This window comes from Triturus cristatus, chromosome 3_1, assembly GCF_964204655.1.
Source record: "Triturus cristatus chromosome 3_1, aTriCri1.1, whole genome shotgun sequence".
NCBI classification, from domain to species: domain Eukaryota; kingdom Metazoa; phylum Chordata; class Amphibia; order Caudata; family Salamandridae; genus Triturus; species Triturus cristatus.
In genome coordinates this window covers 1,157,581,742-1,157,600,310 of record NC_140583.1, presented here as the reverse complement: position 1 = coordinate 1,157,600,310, position 18,569 = coordinate 1,157,581,742, and the positions used below count along the sequence as shown (strand labels likewise).

Genomic DNA, 18,569 nt, shown 5'->3' with positions numbered 1-18,569 from the left:
CGCATTTAAGGACCTTAGCAGTGCCTTTTACCAGGTAAATAGGTCAAAGCTTTGGGACAATTTGGCTGCACTAGGGCTACCTTCCCACCTTGTTACCTTCCTTAGAGTCTTGCATACGGATGTGAATGCTTGCGTCAGATATGGTTTGGGTGGGGAGTGCACTCAAACTTTTAACCTTCCTCGGGGGGAGGAGGCGTGTATTAGCACCAATTTTATTTTTGTTCTAAATTAATAGCGCAAACACCTATTTGGTTGCCAATGGGAAAGATCAGCCCACGGTAAAGTCAGTTAGTGTACCTTCCCTTCTCTATGCTGATGACGCAAAGCTGATGGCCAGAACGGCTAATGGCCTTATGCAGTTAGTTGACCTTTTTGTTCATTTTATGGATGACCTGGAATTGGATACAAACATCACCAAGACCTACTATATAGTGTGTGGGAGGATGTTTACAAAAACTAGACCTATAGTCATTAAGGAGCAAATAATCACTAGGGTGTCTACTTTTCCGTATTTGGGAGTTTCATTTGACCAATAAAATAACTGGCTTACTTGTATATCTAACCGTTGTTATCGATTTACGCAAGTCTGTAGTGCTCTGTTTAGATTCTCTTTATCGATAGGCAGCAAACCTATTTTGCCCCTCCTGAAAATCTATAAAATGAAATGACTCCCAACACTGACATACAGTGCTGCAATTTTGGGATATAGAAATTGCAAAATCATTCAGTAGAAGGAAGATCAATTTTGCAGGAAACTTTTGGGTTTGGCCACGAATAGTTCTTTCTTTATCCAGGAGGAATTTGGGAGAGGACTATGAGGAGGATTATGCCAAATTGGCCCCACTGTTACTATGAATTTCAGTATGGTGTGGTGAGAAAACCAATTTTAATAGGGATACGACAGAGGACTGCCTCAGGTGTATGAATGGCCATAAGATACCATGGCTAAATTATATTAAAACTGTTGCTCAGTCCCTAGATTGTATGGATCTTTTTTATAAGGCGCAGATTCGTAAAAAGGGGATTGGAGGATTTTAAAGGATTGATTTTTAAATCAACTGAAGAATGAGAGGGAAGCCAGGGCCCTTGAGAAATATACTATAGATCCCTTTTGCTTTTAAAAACTGTTGAAGGCACTGAACCGTATCTTTCAGCAGTAAGACATCTTTGGAATAGATCACTGTTAATGAAATTCCGTTTGGGCTCTATTCATACACTTAACTGTTTTCCACCAGGCCAGTTTGATCCTCATACAATCCCGGTACGTCCCTGTGATGGATATTCCACTAAAACTTTGATAGACTTGGTTTTGTTCTGAAGATTTTATGATTTTCTGAGCAAAAAGTATCTATTACCACTTTTAAAAACTAGGTGGTTTCAGCAGTTCTGGTTAGCCTTTTTACATCTCCAGTTATTAACAGATCACGCTGTGATGTTGGCAAGTTTCTTCTTATTTTAAAGGTGCTCTATTCTGGAACAAAATCATGAATTTTTAATTGCTATACTTTGTTTCAAATTTCTAATAGACTGCATTTTTGTAAATTATACAGTGTTCTGTTTTCTCCTCATTTCTTTCCATGATAATTCTAGAAATTGTGATCTGAGGTCATTATGGTGGCCTGTCGGTTTTAATGCTTTTAATGTTTTTATGTGGTTTTATATGTTTGCTATCTTGTATGATTATGATATATAACTGAATAAAGATTCTTTCATTCTTTCAATCATGGTAACACAAGTCAATAATAGAGCAATATACACAAAGGTCTATTGTGATCCCTTAAAAAAACAACGCTTTATTCAAAGATCAGTTATGACAAAAAGAGAGCTAGCTTGCAGCATATGCAAAAATCAGTAGTCAAGACGTTTCATTCCATCGGAACTTCAATTTTAAATTCCCGATTTCTTAGTCATAGCAAGTTGAATGTCACTTTTCTTTCCAGTTTCTCCTGTTTCCTCCAGTAAGGTGCCAGGACAATACTGTATAGTGGCATGCTCTGGATGTGTAAAGTAGCTTAACTGTCATATGTAAAACTGCAGAAAGTTTTGGGAATGTGAAAAGTGTAACAACTCATGTGGGCCCTGATTCAGGGGTCGTGGGAAGGATATCAGCGGGAGTAGGGGGGACAGGAGTTTCCACCATGGAACAGACTGGGGTTTACGCTGCTTCAGGGCTGCAGGAAGCTCTTACAGTACCGGTTAAAATTGGTCATGTTGTTCCTGTGTATGACCTGAGTTCAGTGGGAAGCCTTAGTCAGAGACAGCACGTACAAGCTGAAGGGACTGGATTGGAAAGGAAATGGAGCATGAGCGTGAATTGTGCTTTTATAGTGCTTATGGAATCTAGTACCCCTTTAGCGGCTACTGCTGATCCTTTGGGAGTACCCACTGGTTCCAGCAGTATATGGTCTATACCCATGGCAAGCACTAGTTCAGACCTACAAATGTGGGAAACTCTGGTGAGAGGACCAAATGATGCGGCTTTAGAAGCAAGCACAAGTCAGGGAGCATCTGGAAGTCAGCATGTCTTAGATGTTGCAGACTTGGAATCCTGGTTGAGAGACCATGATAACAACAAGGAGAGTCAGAGTACTATTAAGGCTGTGGTAAGGGCAAAACTTCTGGATATGGTGAGGTTGATGGCTGAGGTAGACAAGCTCATCAGTGGATACTTGCCTTTGTATAGAATAAAGACCTATAAGCCAGATGACCTGTTGTTTGTAGCGAAGGATGTCACCCGTAGGTCAAGAGGAGTGCATGAGAAGTTGTCAGAGTTAGCTCAGAGGTATGGATTAGATCTGTCTCTAACGAAAATATTACAGGGAAATCATAGGCTTAACTACAGTGACCAGGAGCTGCAGGAAAAGAGAGTTACCAAATCGAAAAGCATATCCGAGAGTTGGTCATAGGAATAAGGGCTTGCAGTATGCTGGATAAGTGGGAAGAGAGATGGCCAAAAAAGAAGACAGCGAGAATAGCAACAGGACAGGCACCACCTCTGGGAGGGGGGACGCAGGGAGTAGAGGCATATCCGTTGCGAGAAGTGCCTAGTGGAGGGTATGTGCATGTTCCCTAGAGTAGAGGTGACCTACCTGCGTTCACAAATGATTTTCCCAGGTTTAGGGAAAAACCAGCGGAGTGGTATAAGCAAGTTGATCGCTTCGTTAAAATCTTGTACGTGTTGTGGAGTGACTTAAATGCCTTGTTTGAAATTGTGGTTCCTAGTGACCCATGGTCTGCTTGCAAGATTGCTATTCAGTGGCCTGCTGCTGAGCCAGAAAGAGATCCAGTAACTCAAGATCCTTCGCCTTTGGTTATGAAGAAGTACAATCAGGTGATCACATGGTTGCAGTCCAAAACAGCCCCCCTCAAGACATTGATTGGGTTAAGATAGATCGAACGACCCAGGATCCTAAAGAGTCAATACATGCTTACTATGAGAGGCTATTACAAGCCTTTAAGTAGTACAATGGGTTAGATACACTCGACCCTAAAGACATGGGACAATTTGTGTCCAAATTTGTAACTGGACTGAGACCAGAAGTTAGCCTCATGATCCAACAGCACTTAATCAGCTGGCAAAACAAATTCCGTTGACGAAATCTTACGGTGTGCCAGATACTGCAGAGATTAGGTGGATTCTAAGCATAGGAGGATAAAGGAGAAATGTATGCTGGCTCAAATACAAAATGCACTTAAAAGAGGGCAGCTGCAGGCAATAGTGGGAACTGCAGATTGTGGTCAAAGGAATGTTTCAGGAGGTGTCCAAGTGACATCAGTCACTGGGTCAACAGGACAGGTAAGAGGAAGAGGTGTCCCGATAGATCCTAAGACAGGGATAAAGGTTGCAACCCTGAAGAAGACCACTGCTTGTCATTTTTGTCACAAGATCGGGCAGTGTCACCTTAATCCTGCAAATCAAGTGCAGGAAGGAGAACTCGTACAAATATCAGACGGAGTAAATCAGTTGACAAACACACAAGTGTCCATGGATCTAAGCTAGCCTAGGTATCGCTCGCAGGGCAACTGGCATGTACTACTAAACAAGAAGAAAAGAAAAGAGAAGAAAAGAAACGAAACCCTCTCGTGTAGGCCGTGGGAAGTCCTTTTAAAAGGACGGAATCCCATCACTCACCGTGGTGACATGCTTCATCACTTGGGATCTCCTCTTATCTGCAACCTGGTGCAGATAAGGGCTACAACTCCCTCTCTACGAAGGAGGAGCTTGTGGATGCTTTAAGTCAGAGTATCCCTAGGAACAGCTAAGATCCACCAGATGTGAAGACCAAAAAGGCTCATATGTAGAGTGATGGGCGCAGTGCTAATGTGTGGGAAGTGTAGTGCAAGCTAAAATGGTTAACAATAGAGAACACCTTTTATTCATCAACTATTGATCACCAGATTAAAATCAGTGCAAAGGGCAGTTTGAAAAAATAACTGCCTGAGTTTGAAACAAGGTCAACATGTTTCAGTCATTATGATTGAAAGTGGTCTTGGCTTTCTTCAGGACTTATAACAGGTATTGCTAATGCGTAAATTTGAATGAAAGATTGAACAACAAGATAGGTTGGACTATTTACAACCTACCAACTTCTCGTGAGTTCTCTGTGACTTGTGGTGTAATGGTGACACCTGTAGTGCACAAGAGAACAGCTTCGCCTCACCTGGTAACAAACTCAGGAAATGAGGCCCCGCTCTGTCCGTCAGTGCCTCAAGCTCTGTCTGAGCCGTTTTGCGGAGGCCTCATATCCTGAGTTTGTTACCAGGTGAGGCGAGGCTGTTCTCTTGTGCACTATAGGTGTCACCAATACACCACAAGTCACAGAGAACTCACGAGAAGTTGGTAGGTTGTAAATAGTCCAACCTATCTTGTTGTTCAATCTTTCATTCAAATTTACGCAGTAGCAATACCTGTTATAGGTCCTGAAGAAAGCCAAGATCACTTTCAATCATAATGGCTGAAACATGTTGACCTTGTTTCAAACTCGGGCAGTTATTTTTTCAAACTGCCCTTTGCACTGATTTTAATCTGGTGATCAATAGTTGATGAATAAAAGGTGTTCTCTATTGTTAACCATTTTAGCTTGCACTACACTTCCCACACATTAGCACTGCACCCATCACTCTACATACGAGCCTTTTGGTCTTCACACCTGGTGGATCTTAGCTGATCCTAGGGATACTCTGACTTAAAACATCCGCGAGCTCCTTCTTTGTAGAGAGGGAGTTGTAGCCCTTATCTGCACCAGGTTGCAGATAAGAGGAGATCCCAAATGATGAAGCATGTCACCACGGTGAGTGATGGGATTCCATCCTTTTAAAAGGACTTTCCACAGCCTACACAAGAGTGTTTCGTTTCTTTTCTTCTTGTTTAGTAGTTAATGCCAGTTGCCCTGCGAGCGATCACTAGGCTCGCTTAGACCCATGGACACTTGTGTGTTTGTCATATGCAGTTTAGGGAATATGTCCATGATGTGGTCTTAAAAACTTCCCTTAGACCCTCCACTCCTTAGCATATTATTGTTGGAGTAAATCAGTTGCCAACAGTGACTAGGCCAAGATCATAAATGCTGGAGGGAATCAGAACCAGTTAGTGTAAGTGCTCCAACCTCCGAGAATCTCATAGGGCAACAGAACCTTTTCACCGGATACCCTTAATGGAAGACCTAGGTGGCTTTGATCAGGACCCCTCCTTTTGATGGTGCTTGAGGGGGGAGGAAGACTGTACACTTGGCGCAGTCTTAGAGGTAGACCAGATTGGACCATATGCAGAAGCAGATGTAGATGATCATCCTATTACATTCTTGATTGGTACTTGTGCTACCCACTCTACTGTGAGATCTGCAGGAGTAACAAACCTGCCACTCTCGTGAAAATCGATCCAAGTTGTAGGATTCAAGTCCAGGCTGTTTGCCAGGGCGTGGCATTTTGTGCAAATTGAATTGTACCAATTTTTGCTCGTCGAAGGGAATCGAATTGCAGACTAATGATGAGGGCATTGCTTTCAAATTAGCCAATCAGAATCATTACACAGCCATGTTTCCTCTATTGACAGTGGATGACATGCTGCTGGATGTGAGAGACTCAGTGTCTACAGTGTTATGAGACTTCTCTGGGGAACAAATCGGACTGATTCTAGGAGTCTAGCCAGTTCGCATAGAGGTTAAGCCTAACGCAGAATTTCCGAGAACAGCACAGTACAATTTGACAATAGAAACTGTGGCAGGGATTACACCTGTAATTGAGTCCATGACTGCACAGAGCATCCTGAAGGAGATCATGGGAAGCCAGTTCACTTCACCCGTCATGGGATTGCAGAAACCGAGTAGGAAGTATCGCATTTTTCAGGACCTTAGAAAGGTCACTAACATAGGAATTCCATGTTGTCCCGTGGTACCAAATTCTTTTGTGAATTCCTTGTGAAGCTGAGTGGTTCACAGTGATTTCTCCATCCCATTGCACCAGGAGAGACAATTTTAATTTGTTTTAAGTCTGGAGAATCGTGTCTTAACATGTTTCCGTATCCCTCAAGGGTATACTGAAAGTCTAACCATATTCAATCTGGTCTTGAAGAAGAACCTCGAGAGCTTGATCCTGCCCCAAAACTCAGTGTTAGTCCAGTACATAGACTATCTCATTGCATCTGAAATGAGGGAGTCTTGCAAGCACTGTACTATCGCCTTACTGAACCAACTGGGTGACAATGGGTATAAGGTGTCTCTGATTAAGCTTCAGTACTGTATAAATGAGGTACGATATTTGGGTCATCGAATTGAAAAAGACAAGAGGAAGGTGTCACCAGAACGAGGGGAGGCGATCATGAAAATTAATCTGTCTAGTACTCCGAAAGAGGTCAGGATGTGTTCGGGAACGGCTGGTTACTGCCGACAATGGATTTCTAATTTTTCCCTAATGGCAAAGCCTTTACAGATGCTGGCCCACAAGGATGTGTGTGATCCGGTACCTTGGGATAACAATTGTCTGCTTGCTTTCCTGAAGTTGAGAGAGTGCCTGTGTCGTTGCTCCGGCTTTCGGATGCCTGATTACAACAAAGCATGATCAGGAGGTTTGTGCTCTTTCTGTACTCACCCAGACACATGTGGGTGCCCGTAGACCACTGCCCCATTTCTCAGTTTCTATAGATCCTGTAACTTCAACATTGCCCGGATGTCTCAAATCTGTTGCTGCAACAGGTGTCAGTATTGAACGATGTGAGAGCATTGTGATGGGTCATTCACTTACGGTAAATGTACAGCATTCAGTTGAGCTCCTGATGCAAGAACCAAAACACAGCATTTGATAAATAATAGGTTAACAAGGTACGAGCAGGTGTTGCTCACTGCCAAAACATTACCCTGAAGCATTGTTCTATGTTAAATCCTTCAACCTTGTTACCTGTTCCAAATGTTAATGGGGAAAAATGTGACGACCACGACAGTTTGGATTTCACTGAGCTTTGCACAAAGCAATTACTCGACATTGTCGATGAGCCATTGCCTGATCCCAATCAAGTCCTTTTTGTTGATGGTTCATGCTTAAGAGACAATGAGCGTAATTTGAGAGCAGCGTTTGCTGTCTGTACAATCTCTGGGGTGGTGAAAGCTGCTTGTTTACAGGGAGTACACTCCGCACAAGTTGCTGAAATCATTGCCTTGACCCATGCATGTTGAGTTTCTGAACAGATCCGAGTCACCAACTATACCGATAGCCAGTACAGTTTCAGTGTGGTTCATGACTTTGGACAGCTATGGTCGAAGAGAGGATTTCTAATGTAATCAGGTTCTCCAATTAAAAACGGGGAGTATGTGAGACAACTGTTGGAAGCTTTGCAATTACCAAGAGAAGTGGCTGTCATTAAGTGTGCAGCTCATAGAAGGGAAGATGACTTTGTTATCACAGGGTATAGGTACGTAGATTATTTATTTATTATTATTTATTTTATTTTCAAGTTTTCTAGAGCGTGAACCAAACCCGTGAGGGTATCAGAGCGCTTTACAGGAGTGACAAATGGTATACAAAAGACAGGGAGGGGTGAATACATTTGGAGTCAAAACAGACACAGATAGATAAATATACAAGAAAAAGGCGATCACAAATCCCGGGTGGGGAGTCCAGTGGTGCCGGGCAGGCATCAATCAAAGAAACCATGGAGAGGCCGTAGTATGAGGTAGATCAAGGTCGCTGAAGTGAGTGTGGTGCAGGCGTTAGGAGAGGAATTTGCCCTTTAGGAATGTTTTGGCCTCCTTTTTAAAGCGTGCCAGAGACGGAAGTCTTCTAATTGGGGGCGGGAGTGAATTCCATACTCTTGGAGCGGCCCCAGAGAAAGCTCGATTGTATGGTTTTTTTTTACGCAAGCGTGCAGGTTGGAGCAAGAGGTCTCTGGCGGATTGGGAGTTTCTCGCTCCTCCGGATACCACGAGTTTCTGGGCGAGAAATGCAGGAGAGTTGGAGTATAAGGCCTTATGAGTGATGCAGGCCAGCTTCAGGTGGATTCTGGCCTCGAGAGGAAGCCAGTTCAGAGCTTTAAGGTGTGGAGAGATGTGGTTGAATTTATTTGAACCCGTTAGGAGTCTGGCTGCAGCGTTGAGGCAGGCTTTCAAAGGGGCGAAAGAGATCTTGGGTAGACCTGCGAGGGTAGAGCAACCATATTCTAGTCTAGAAATGAATAGTGCCTGAATTGCCATTTTCAGTTTCGCAGTGTCGAGGAAAGGTTTTAGGTTGTTTAGGTAGCTCAGGTGGAATCTGGCTGTTTTGGCCATTGAGTTTATATGGCCATGCATGTTCAAATTGCGTTCGAGGGTTATTCTGAGGGATTTAGCAGAGTCCACTAAGGTTGGAGTGCAGTTTAAGGCTGTGATAGACTTAATCCATTCCTGAATATCCAGGTTGGTGTTGGGTGGGGGGGATTAGAAGAAATTCTTTTTTTTTTGCGTTGAGTTTAAGCTGATTAGAGGAAAGCCAATGGACGGTCAACTTCAGGGCCTCATTCAGGGAGAGAATGTCCGCAAGGGAAGAGATTTTGATGTAGATCTGGGTGTCGTCGGCATACATATGGTAGGCAATGTTGGCAGTGTGTAGTACTTCAGCGAGCGGTTCAAGGTAAAGGTTGAAGAGGGTAGGGGACAGGGTTGATCCTTGGGGGACTCCAATCGTGATCGGAGTGGTGGCGGATAGGCTACTGTTAATTAGGACTCTCTGTGATCGATTCTGGAGGTAGGATCTAAACCATTCAAGAACGGGGCCATGAAGTTGAAGATGAAGTTGCTTGTTTCTGTGCTATACATGCATGTGTTTTCAACGGGGAATATACTGGCGAGAGTTCAGCAAAGATCAAACTCAGCATGGTGCTAGCTGTTGCAGGCACATGGGATGAAGTCAGACGTTTGCAAATGGAAGCCACAGACAAGTAGCAAGCAGATTGTATCAGAGCAGGTTGTGGGAAAGGTGAAAATGACATATGGGCGTCAGTTGATGGCAGGGCATTATTACCAGATTGTCTGTTACACCCAATGGCATGGCAAATTCATGGAGCAGCTCATATAGGAAGGGATGCAGTGGTGAGATTGTTCAGGCAGACTTGGTCCAATCTGAGATTTTGTGTGATCGCCAAAGCAGTATGTCATCGGTGTGTCACGTGCCAACAAATAAATGCTGGGAAAAAGTCGATTGTTGCCTTGAGTCACTTTGGCAGATCGAGAGGTCCCTTCAATCTGATCCAAATGGATTTTGTTGAGATGCCTGTGTATAATGGGTTGCGTTATTCTTCACTCAGCAATTTGGAGACTAGCCCTGCAATATTCCAAGATAGAAGCCTAGTAGGGGACACAGATGAGCCTACAACAATGGAAGGACTGGAATGAGTTGAACTCACTACCAGAGAGAGAATATCATCCCTCTGTAAATCAAATTCTGCTACGCTAGGGTCCAAGGAAACCCCATTAATACTGGAAGGAATGACTTCGGTAGTGAGAAAACTAGGATGTGGTGTGCTGTCTACTGCACAGATACTAATGTTAGCAGTGGTGTGGAGTTAATCAGTCCCCTGCAACACAGACTCAGCTTCATCGAGGTTGATGTATTCCACAGTAGAGAGGGGGTGTCAATCAACATGTGACAGATCAGACAGAGGGAGGAAGCAATTCAAGGTGGTGACAGCTGGGCTAAACAACTATTTGGATTTAGATGCCAGAGAACTCTGCCCCCTCGTTGGTTGTAAATGCTGATAAAAGTAGCCCAGCGGAACAGCATTTATGGTACCTCCTTGCAAGTTCTTATTGGCAGCGGATTGCATTAGTCGTTGGGCTAGTTGGGGGTATTTACAATTGATGACAACACAATCCCCATTAAGATTTTTTCATTGGGGCCAACCCAGGCAACCCTCGTAACAAGCAAAATATCATTATACTCATTGAATTTAAGGTCAGAGTTGTGGGGCAACCAGTAACAAACTTTGTTTTTAAGTTCTGAGGAGTGTTCCTCCCTGACAGTTTACAAAGTTGGCACACCAGTTAACACAGCTACATAAGGGCTGCATTCAGGTGGAAGGTTGAGGCAAGACTTGGTCGATCTGGTTATAATTCCTCTTTGGCAGGCTTCAGTTCGGGCCTTGAGGTGATGAAGTTTTCCCACACTTAAGGTATCAGCAGGCGGGCCCCCACATTAATCACGGGTATGGGCTGTGCAGCAAAGGCAGGTGGTGCTCTATGTAGTTTGGTAGAACTAGGGGCAAAGGCAGTTGTCGAGGATGGCACCTTAGCTGTGTTATTTGCAGATGTCTATGCAGCATTCAACTGGATAAAATATTTTGCCTGTGATGAGGATAGCTGGTCAATGACATTCTCCATGTTCTGTAGCCTAGTTATAAGAGGAGAAATACAATCAGCCACTATGGATTTTTTTCTTAGGTCCAACAACCTGTTCCATCAGGAGATGCAATAAAACCAGCATCGTTGACTTCCACAGGAATGTGGGATGCAGATGGCGGGAGATGGTTTCAAATATCTGGGGATCTATGTCACCACCGACAGGGCACAATTCGTCGCAAAGAACCTCGCGCAGCCCCTTATGCGGCTTCGTCGTGATGTCAGGCATTGGCGGTCCCTGCCGCTGACACTGTTGGGAAGAGCGGCCCTCTTCAAAATGATGGCTCTCCCCCGTTTCCTGTATGCCCTACAAAATACGCCTTTTCCGGTCTCCCACGCGTATTTCGCAACCATAAATGCTGAGGTTACCAGCTTATTATGGGAGGGAAAGACACCACGAATAGCGATGCGTAAACTGACGAAAGGTTGCTATGACGGCGGCATTGCCCTCCCAGATATCAAACTTTACTACTGGGCCTCGCAGCTAGCTGTGGTAAACCAATGGCTGCACGCGCCAGGTGACGATCCAGCATACCGCATGGACAGACATCTGCTGGGCGAGGGCGGCGTCATGGGAGCATTATATAACAAAACTAAGCGACACACCCTGACAGGCCCGACGGCGCACACTGTGCAGATATGGCATGAGGCGCAGAAGTACCTGGGCTGGGACGGAAAGATAACACAGGCCATGCCGCTGTGGGACGTGCAGAGGCTGGGTAGACTGCGCAATACTAAAGGATTTCGACAGTGGGACCTGATAGGGATCTCGCGAGTGGGGGACCTCTGGCGGGGGGGAGATGTGATACCCTTCGAGCAGTTGCAGACTGAGTATGACATGGATGAGGCCGAAAGATTCAGATACCTCCAAGTCAGACATGCGCTCATGGCGCAGATAGCGCCGGGCACTCGGCTGGCGGAGGCCTCGCCCTTGGAAGATAGACTCCTCACGGACCACCTTACCAAACGGGCCATATCCCAGACAAATCGCAAAATCATAAACAATCAGCCGGACCCTTTGCTGGCCCTGAAAGCGAGATGGGAGGGAGAGATCGGTGACTGTGACGAGACGGAATGGCAGGGGGGCATAGCTTCCCCCAGGGAGGTAGCGATACCATCCACACTCAAGCTCATACAGCTGAAAATACTGCACCGCAAGTACTATACCCGAACTCTCATCTATAAGCTCAAGCAGACAGATTCACCCCTCTGTCTTCGGCGGTGCGGGCAGGAGGGGACCCTCTTTCATACCCTATGGACATGCCCCATAATAAGTCAATACTGGAAGGCGGTCATGCGTACACTTTCGCAGGCAACACACATTACGACGCTTCCGGAGCCCAGGAGGTGTCTCCTCAATATTTGGGACTCCACTGATCTAAACCGCACACTGCAAACATGGGTGACAATAGGCATGATGGTTGCAAAACGAAACATAGCGCAGAAGTGGGGGTCCAGCCAGTCCCCTACCCTCCCCCAGTGGTGTAAAGACATGGATTCCATCATGGTTGCTGAAAAGGCAGTGTATATCCATAGGGGATGCCCCAAGAAATGGGCACAGATGTGGGGGGCATGGAATAGCTACCGAGGAGACATCTGCGAGCCCCCGAGGGACAACTCGGATTCAGAACTTAGTGAATAGGCATGTGAAGGGATGGACCGGAGGATGGAGGGCTGCCGCTGTGGTCCTGGTTGGGGTGCTTATACTTCCAGTAGAGATACTGTACCTGACACTGATGGTTGTGCTGTTTTTGATGTGGACTGACATTATGTATACTGATATAATGATTCTCACGCTATGCTATGTCACAGATTGTTCTTTATGCTCTCAGAAAACCAATAAAAAGTTTATTTAAAAAAAAACAGCATCGTTAGGGATGGGAGGCACAGTAGGAAGGATTTGATCAGGCTCTGACATAGTGGGCACTAGTGTTTTAGAACATGATGCTTGTGCTCCTGCTGATTGAAAAGGATCCCTTAGTCTGTTGTTCCACTTCTTTTTATCTAATGGGCCATTGGCAGCGGAGTCAGTAGCATGGTAGCTCTCTGAAACAGGGGGAGGCGGTATTGTAGGCCCATGAGTTAAAGCTTGGTGGGCCTGCAGACCAGACTGTTCGTCACCCAACGCAATCTCCGTACATACCTCCTGGTTCTCTGCCTCGAGAAGGTCTGACTGAACTGCAATGCAAACAGGGGTAAAACTGAGAGCCCCACCCAAATTGAGGGAGAGGTGTCGCTCAGCTAGATCGATTTCTTTAGCAAGGACTCCCACTGCCTGAGTTAGAAAACAGTCAAGTGTTCTTAGAGTCCCACCAGCTTGCTTGGTATTGGTGTCCGCTCGCTCCCGTTCCACAGGTAGTTTACATTTAACCATGTCTCTGCCAGTAAGTACAAGGCACAATCTATGAATTGTAGCACTCTATAAACTCTAAAATTTTAATAAGCAGCAGAACTCACCAGGCCACTAGGGTTCAACAGGTGGAAGGACTAAAAGGGGTGGCCCAGCCCAGCCTCCTCCGGCCACTGACGGGTACAGACCGGCCTGCTCTTGGCCCAGTCTTCGTCTGGGCTACGCCTGTACTGCGAGATGCCTAAGTAGATTAAATAGCGCTCATGCGCTAGCAGCAGTCATTGCGCCCCTCCTCTGGGCCGGGGCAACTGGGAGATGGAGTCCCACTTCCCTGCAAAGCTCCAGTTAGAAGAATCAACATAGAAAGTAAATTTAACTAGCAGAAAACATGAGCGTAAAGAACTCGTGTTGTGCAATTGACACCTAATCATGAACTAAATGTGCTTATTAATAAGGTCATTCCATACTTTTGTAAATGCATTAGTTGAAATTGCAGTAATGCTGTGTGAATTCGTAAAGCTTATATGACGTTTTTTACGATAGCTGAACCTGAAGTGCAGTTCCCTGTAAACTCTTGCTTTAGAATTAACAGTTGAATTTCATGTGTGCTGTGGAATTTGTTCTTTCTCACATTTTGTGTTGCAGGTGAAAGAATTGCTCGTTAGCTAGAATAATGTCTTTGTTTTATTCGCCAGGCAAGGAGAGAAGAAGTTACAATCATGTGGCTTGAGTTGATAAAGGAAGGCAGTTGTGCTTCACACAGGAGAAGGCCTGGGAACAAAGGCAAATTTTAGCAAGAAAAGTACACCGTTGTCCTGTAGAAAATCACCTCCAGGACAGTACTCAGAGCAGAATGGCATTACTCTCACAATGCACCCTGGAAATGCTGCGAATACCTTGTTGTTGAAGTAAGGATAGTGACACCTTCTTCTTTTGCCTTCGGAGAGAGCATCTTAGAGCATGCTAAATGACCCATTGATTGTGGAAAGGCTTCTTAGGAAGACCTCATGTACTAACACATGTTTTCCCCTACACCTGAAAATGCAGTAGGCATGTCATCGTAGTGCTAGAGTTGGGATAGATTTAATGCTTTTCACTCACTAACCCTTGATCCAGGGGAACTTGGACTCATGTTTCCTGATCTTTTGTATCCTACTTCTTGAACTAATTTTATTTCCCATGTTGCATCGTCTAAACTCGATACGCAGATTTGGCTTCATGGTAATTTGTATGTATTTCTACACTCTCGTTTTGAGGTGCATTTATGTTCAGTTATTTTTGGCTTTGTAATAAATCAACTAACCTTAAGTAGTTGTCCATAGTTACTATGGGTCTAAGAGAAATATTGACTAATTGGTTGACCTCCTAACAACTTTAATCCCCTTTATATTTCCATGCTGCGAAAAAGAACCATTGAATTGTGACTCTAGAACAGATCTAGGACGTATGGGCCCGGCTCTTTCAGTCTGCAGTCTTAATAATTTGAGAGCCTATACTATTAACCTTAAGTCAAAGCAAGCAGGGTTTTTAGCAGCTGGAGCCAATGTGCAGTAATCAATGCATCCTAATTTGAATCCTAAAAGCCAAACATCTTCCCTTTGAGAGCATAACTCACTTAGATTGGTCCGGCTTGCACTGCCTATATGGATAGGTTCATGAACTGCACAATAGCCTCAATATATCTTAATAAATTGCCACATGTAGTTTATCTTAGCGCAGTGCGTACCCATTCGCAAGCTACATGGTTAAGGTAATGAATGCAGCTACATGGGGATTGGCTACGGCGCCAACCGTAAAGGCCGCACACCAGAGGAGCTCAGTGCCAGGACCGATGTTTTAGTCCATAAATCCGATCCAAAGATCCGTACCTGCCTGGGACTGTTGAGGAACGGAGGGGGTAGTCTGCAGTAACGATGGACAAGGTGTGTGATGGCTCCCCCTCCTCCTGAACGGCACCGGATGGCTGGAACTCCGGAAGCACAATGGAGGCCCGAGAGGGAATATCGGGATTGAGGGCAATGGCCTACCCCGTAATCGGCCAGTTGGAAATATATAGGGAGCAGAGAGCGACAGGATCGAACTACACTGTCACAGACCCCAAAGGACCCAGCAGATTGTGATCACTGACGAGGGCACTATGGCAGGACGTGAGGAGCTGCACAACTAAACGCACTTGAGCAGGTGCTTCCCTTGCCAGCCTGTAAATGGCGGGCAGGGGCGAAACTAAAGGCACTGAGGCCGAGGGTGAGGAGCCGTGTAACGAACTTTCCATGAGCGGAACCCTTCCCCTGCATGCTTGAAAACTGCAGGCGAGAGTGGGGACAGGGGCACCGCGACCAAAGGTGAGGAGACGCGCAGCAAACTGAGCGTGGACAGGCCCTCCCCTGCAAGCCTGAAAACTGTGGTTGGCGGGCCCTCCCCAACAAGCCTAAAAACTGTTGTGCGGGAGGGATGACAAGAACACGACGGCTGGAGGCAGGAAGCCGCGTTCTGGATCACACATGAGTGGGCTTCCTCCCCTGCAGGCCTGAGAACGGCGGGCAGGGGCAGGGGTGTCGCACATGCAGTAACTGAGAGGCCAGGATAATGCAAGGAACAGGCCGGGGGGGATGCGGATAGAAAGAAACGGCCTGACTGTAAGGCAAAGCCCGGGTAAAAGTACCCCATCGAGAGAGAGTGCAGGGGGACACAAACAGTGGTTGACAAGGAGTAAAGGAAGACAATTGGCTCAGAAGAGCACCTGGGGTAGGTAGTGCTGTACCCCTACCTGCCAAGAGAAGCAGGTGGGGCTTGATCAGACTGCTTGGCATATAGACTCCTGAAAGGGAATTGCTGCAAAGGCAGGAGGAGTAAGAAAAGAGGCCCTGGTTCAGAGCAGTGCATCCTGGACAGAATAGTCCCAAAGGAAAGAGTGGCAGCCAAAGAACCAGTGGGATAGACCAGAAGAACTAGCCAGCAAGAGTCGGGGGCAGACGGCAACGTGACTACAGCAGTGCACAAACCACCAAGCAATACGTAGGTGGTGAGTCCCCTCAGAGTGAGACAAGGAGGCTGCGGTGAACAGCACGGGGAAAGAAAAGGGAGCCTGGTGGTGGGCAAACCCACTTGGAATGAAGAGGCAGATATGGGCAAATCCAGGCAACTTCCAGCCCAATCCAACAAAATGGACAATTATGCTGTGGTCAGAACACCGGTGGGGGACGTAGGAGACCAGTCGGACCATGAAGGACTGGTGGAACCCACGCTTGGAGTCATAATGGCGGCAATAGGAGATCTGAAGGGTACACTGGAGCCTGAACTAGATGCAGTGACAACAGATGTCAATCTCCTCAGGGCGGACTTTCACAAGATCTCGGATAAAGTCTCAATAGCTGAGGCCAATATAACACAACGACAATCATCTACAAAGAGCCTGGAAGAGCGAGTAGATCATCTGACTAAACAACAGGCGGCTCTGGCAGCGAAGCTGGAAGATCAAGAAGAGAGGGCCGCTGGAACAATATTCGAGTGGAGGGAGTGCCGGAGGGAGCGGAAGGGCTGAGTGTCGACCTCTTCCTGGAGGATCTTGCCCTCAAATATTTGCAACCCAAATGCCTGTCTAACTTTTTCTCAATTGAGCAAGCCCATAAGGTGCGAGTCCCCAAGCCAAGACCAGAAACACCCCCATGCACAATCGTAGCCCGGATCCCAAATTATAGAGATAGAGATGCTGTCCTACAAGCTGTGTGCTTGCATGGAGACTTGAAATATGAGATGCAGTAATCTGTTTTCTTCCCAGACTACACTCTACGAGTCCAATGCCAGTGTAGGTCGTTCGAGGTAGTGAAGAGGGAGCTTCGGGCTAAAGATCTTAAATATGTAATGTTGTTTCCCGCCAGGCTTCAGGTTGTAGCAGAGGGGAAAACGTGGCATTTGAACACGTCAGACAAAACACAGGAATGGCTAGAGGGCTGGAGGACAGTGGGGTGATGCTTGCCCAAGGGGACAAGCAATGGAAAAGCCCCTGGGGGCCATGCCACACCAAGTCGATCAGGGGAGAGTAATAATGAAACAGCGGATATGCACAACGAGAGGCTGAACCTGCCGGAGAAGGAGCATTGATGGCGACAGTAGTTCGTGAAAGGACAGGTGGCAGAACATGGAGATGAAACACAAGATATATCCTTCTGTCGGGTATCTGTTTGGGGGGGATTGGGGAAAAGGGGGAAAGCTGAAGCAGAATCTCCCGGGTCAGGATTATTATGACTTTGTTGCGGTCGCAGGCAAGATGAGCCGCACAAGGACACATAGGTGGGACCTGGCCCACCCTGAAATAGTTGATGCTAGATATTGGGCGACAGGCATTCTGCAAGTTGGGGGGGTGGGTAGTTCTAAACCCACTAGGCAGGGTAGCAGTGAGGGGTGAGTTTCGGTACGGGGAAAGATTTATACAACTTGTTTTACCGTTTTTGAAAGGTCTGCTCTGAATATGATACTGAAACAACACAGGAACAGATACGTGGAACAAGTGAGGAGGGGTGAGAAGGGATCATGCACCCATCGATCAGCCAAATACAGAGAAACTGTAATCTGTTATAATCAGCACATTGAGGGGGATGCAGACAATTGGGTATAAGCAAGACCAACACCTGCTGGGCACCAAAAGGGGATGGGGGTAGAGAGTCATGTCCTGGAACGCGAATGGGTTGGGAAGTAAGATAAAGCATACAGTAGCCCTTCAAAGCACAAGAGACATGCCCTAGACGTGGTCCTCCAGCAGGAAACTCACTTTTTTTAATAGAGTTTTATATAGCGCAAACTTGACCCGAAGGTATCGGGTTTCAGAGCGCTTTACATAGCACCAGTTGCGTTACATGGGCACACACATTCATCGCCCCAGGCACCAGTGTTGCGGTCGCGGACCCGGCTGTCAATCTACTCACTCTCTTCGGACTGCCAGCCTCGGATCCCCGAACATCATCCACGGAGCTTGACGGAACGTCGCGCACGCAGCAGCCTGGACCTGGAGGCCCGCTGTGCATCTCCCCGAATTTGCATGGAATTCCAGCTGGAGGCAGGAGCAACCGGGGCGGGTCGCGTCCACCGCCCATCCACTCCAGAGGCCCGATCGCAGAAATAAGGGGACACCCGCGAGGTTGAGTTGAACACCCCAGGTGGCCGCAAGGGACGGGCGCCATCTTCCTACTCGATTGCCCGTCCTCTCGGCTCTCGGTGAGCCCTTCCTCACCTTCTTGTAGCCTGGGATCTTTAACAAGCTGCACAGGGAAGTAATTAAGCCTGGGGGCCTAAATATATTCATTGTTGAGGGTCTGAGAGGCAGCAAGTAGCTGTTGAAGCCGGGCGCCTGACTTTAAAATGGC

At 46.4% G+C, this 18,569-nt stretch overlaps 1 protein-coding gene across 4 annotated transcripts in view; it reads right to left on the bottom strand.

Annotated features, from left to right (window-relative positions):
* Positions 1–18,569, bottom strand: part of FEZ1 (fasciculation and elongation protein zeta 1) — a 493,775-nt gene that overhangs the window by 114,718 nt on the left and 360,488 nt on the right. The window lies entirely within an intron of this gene.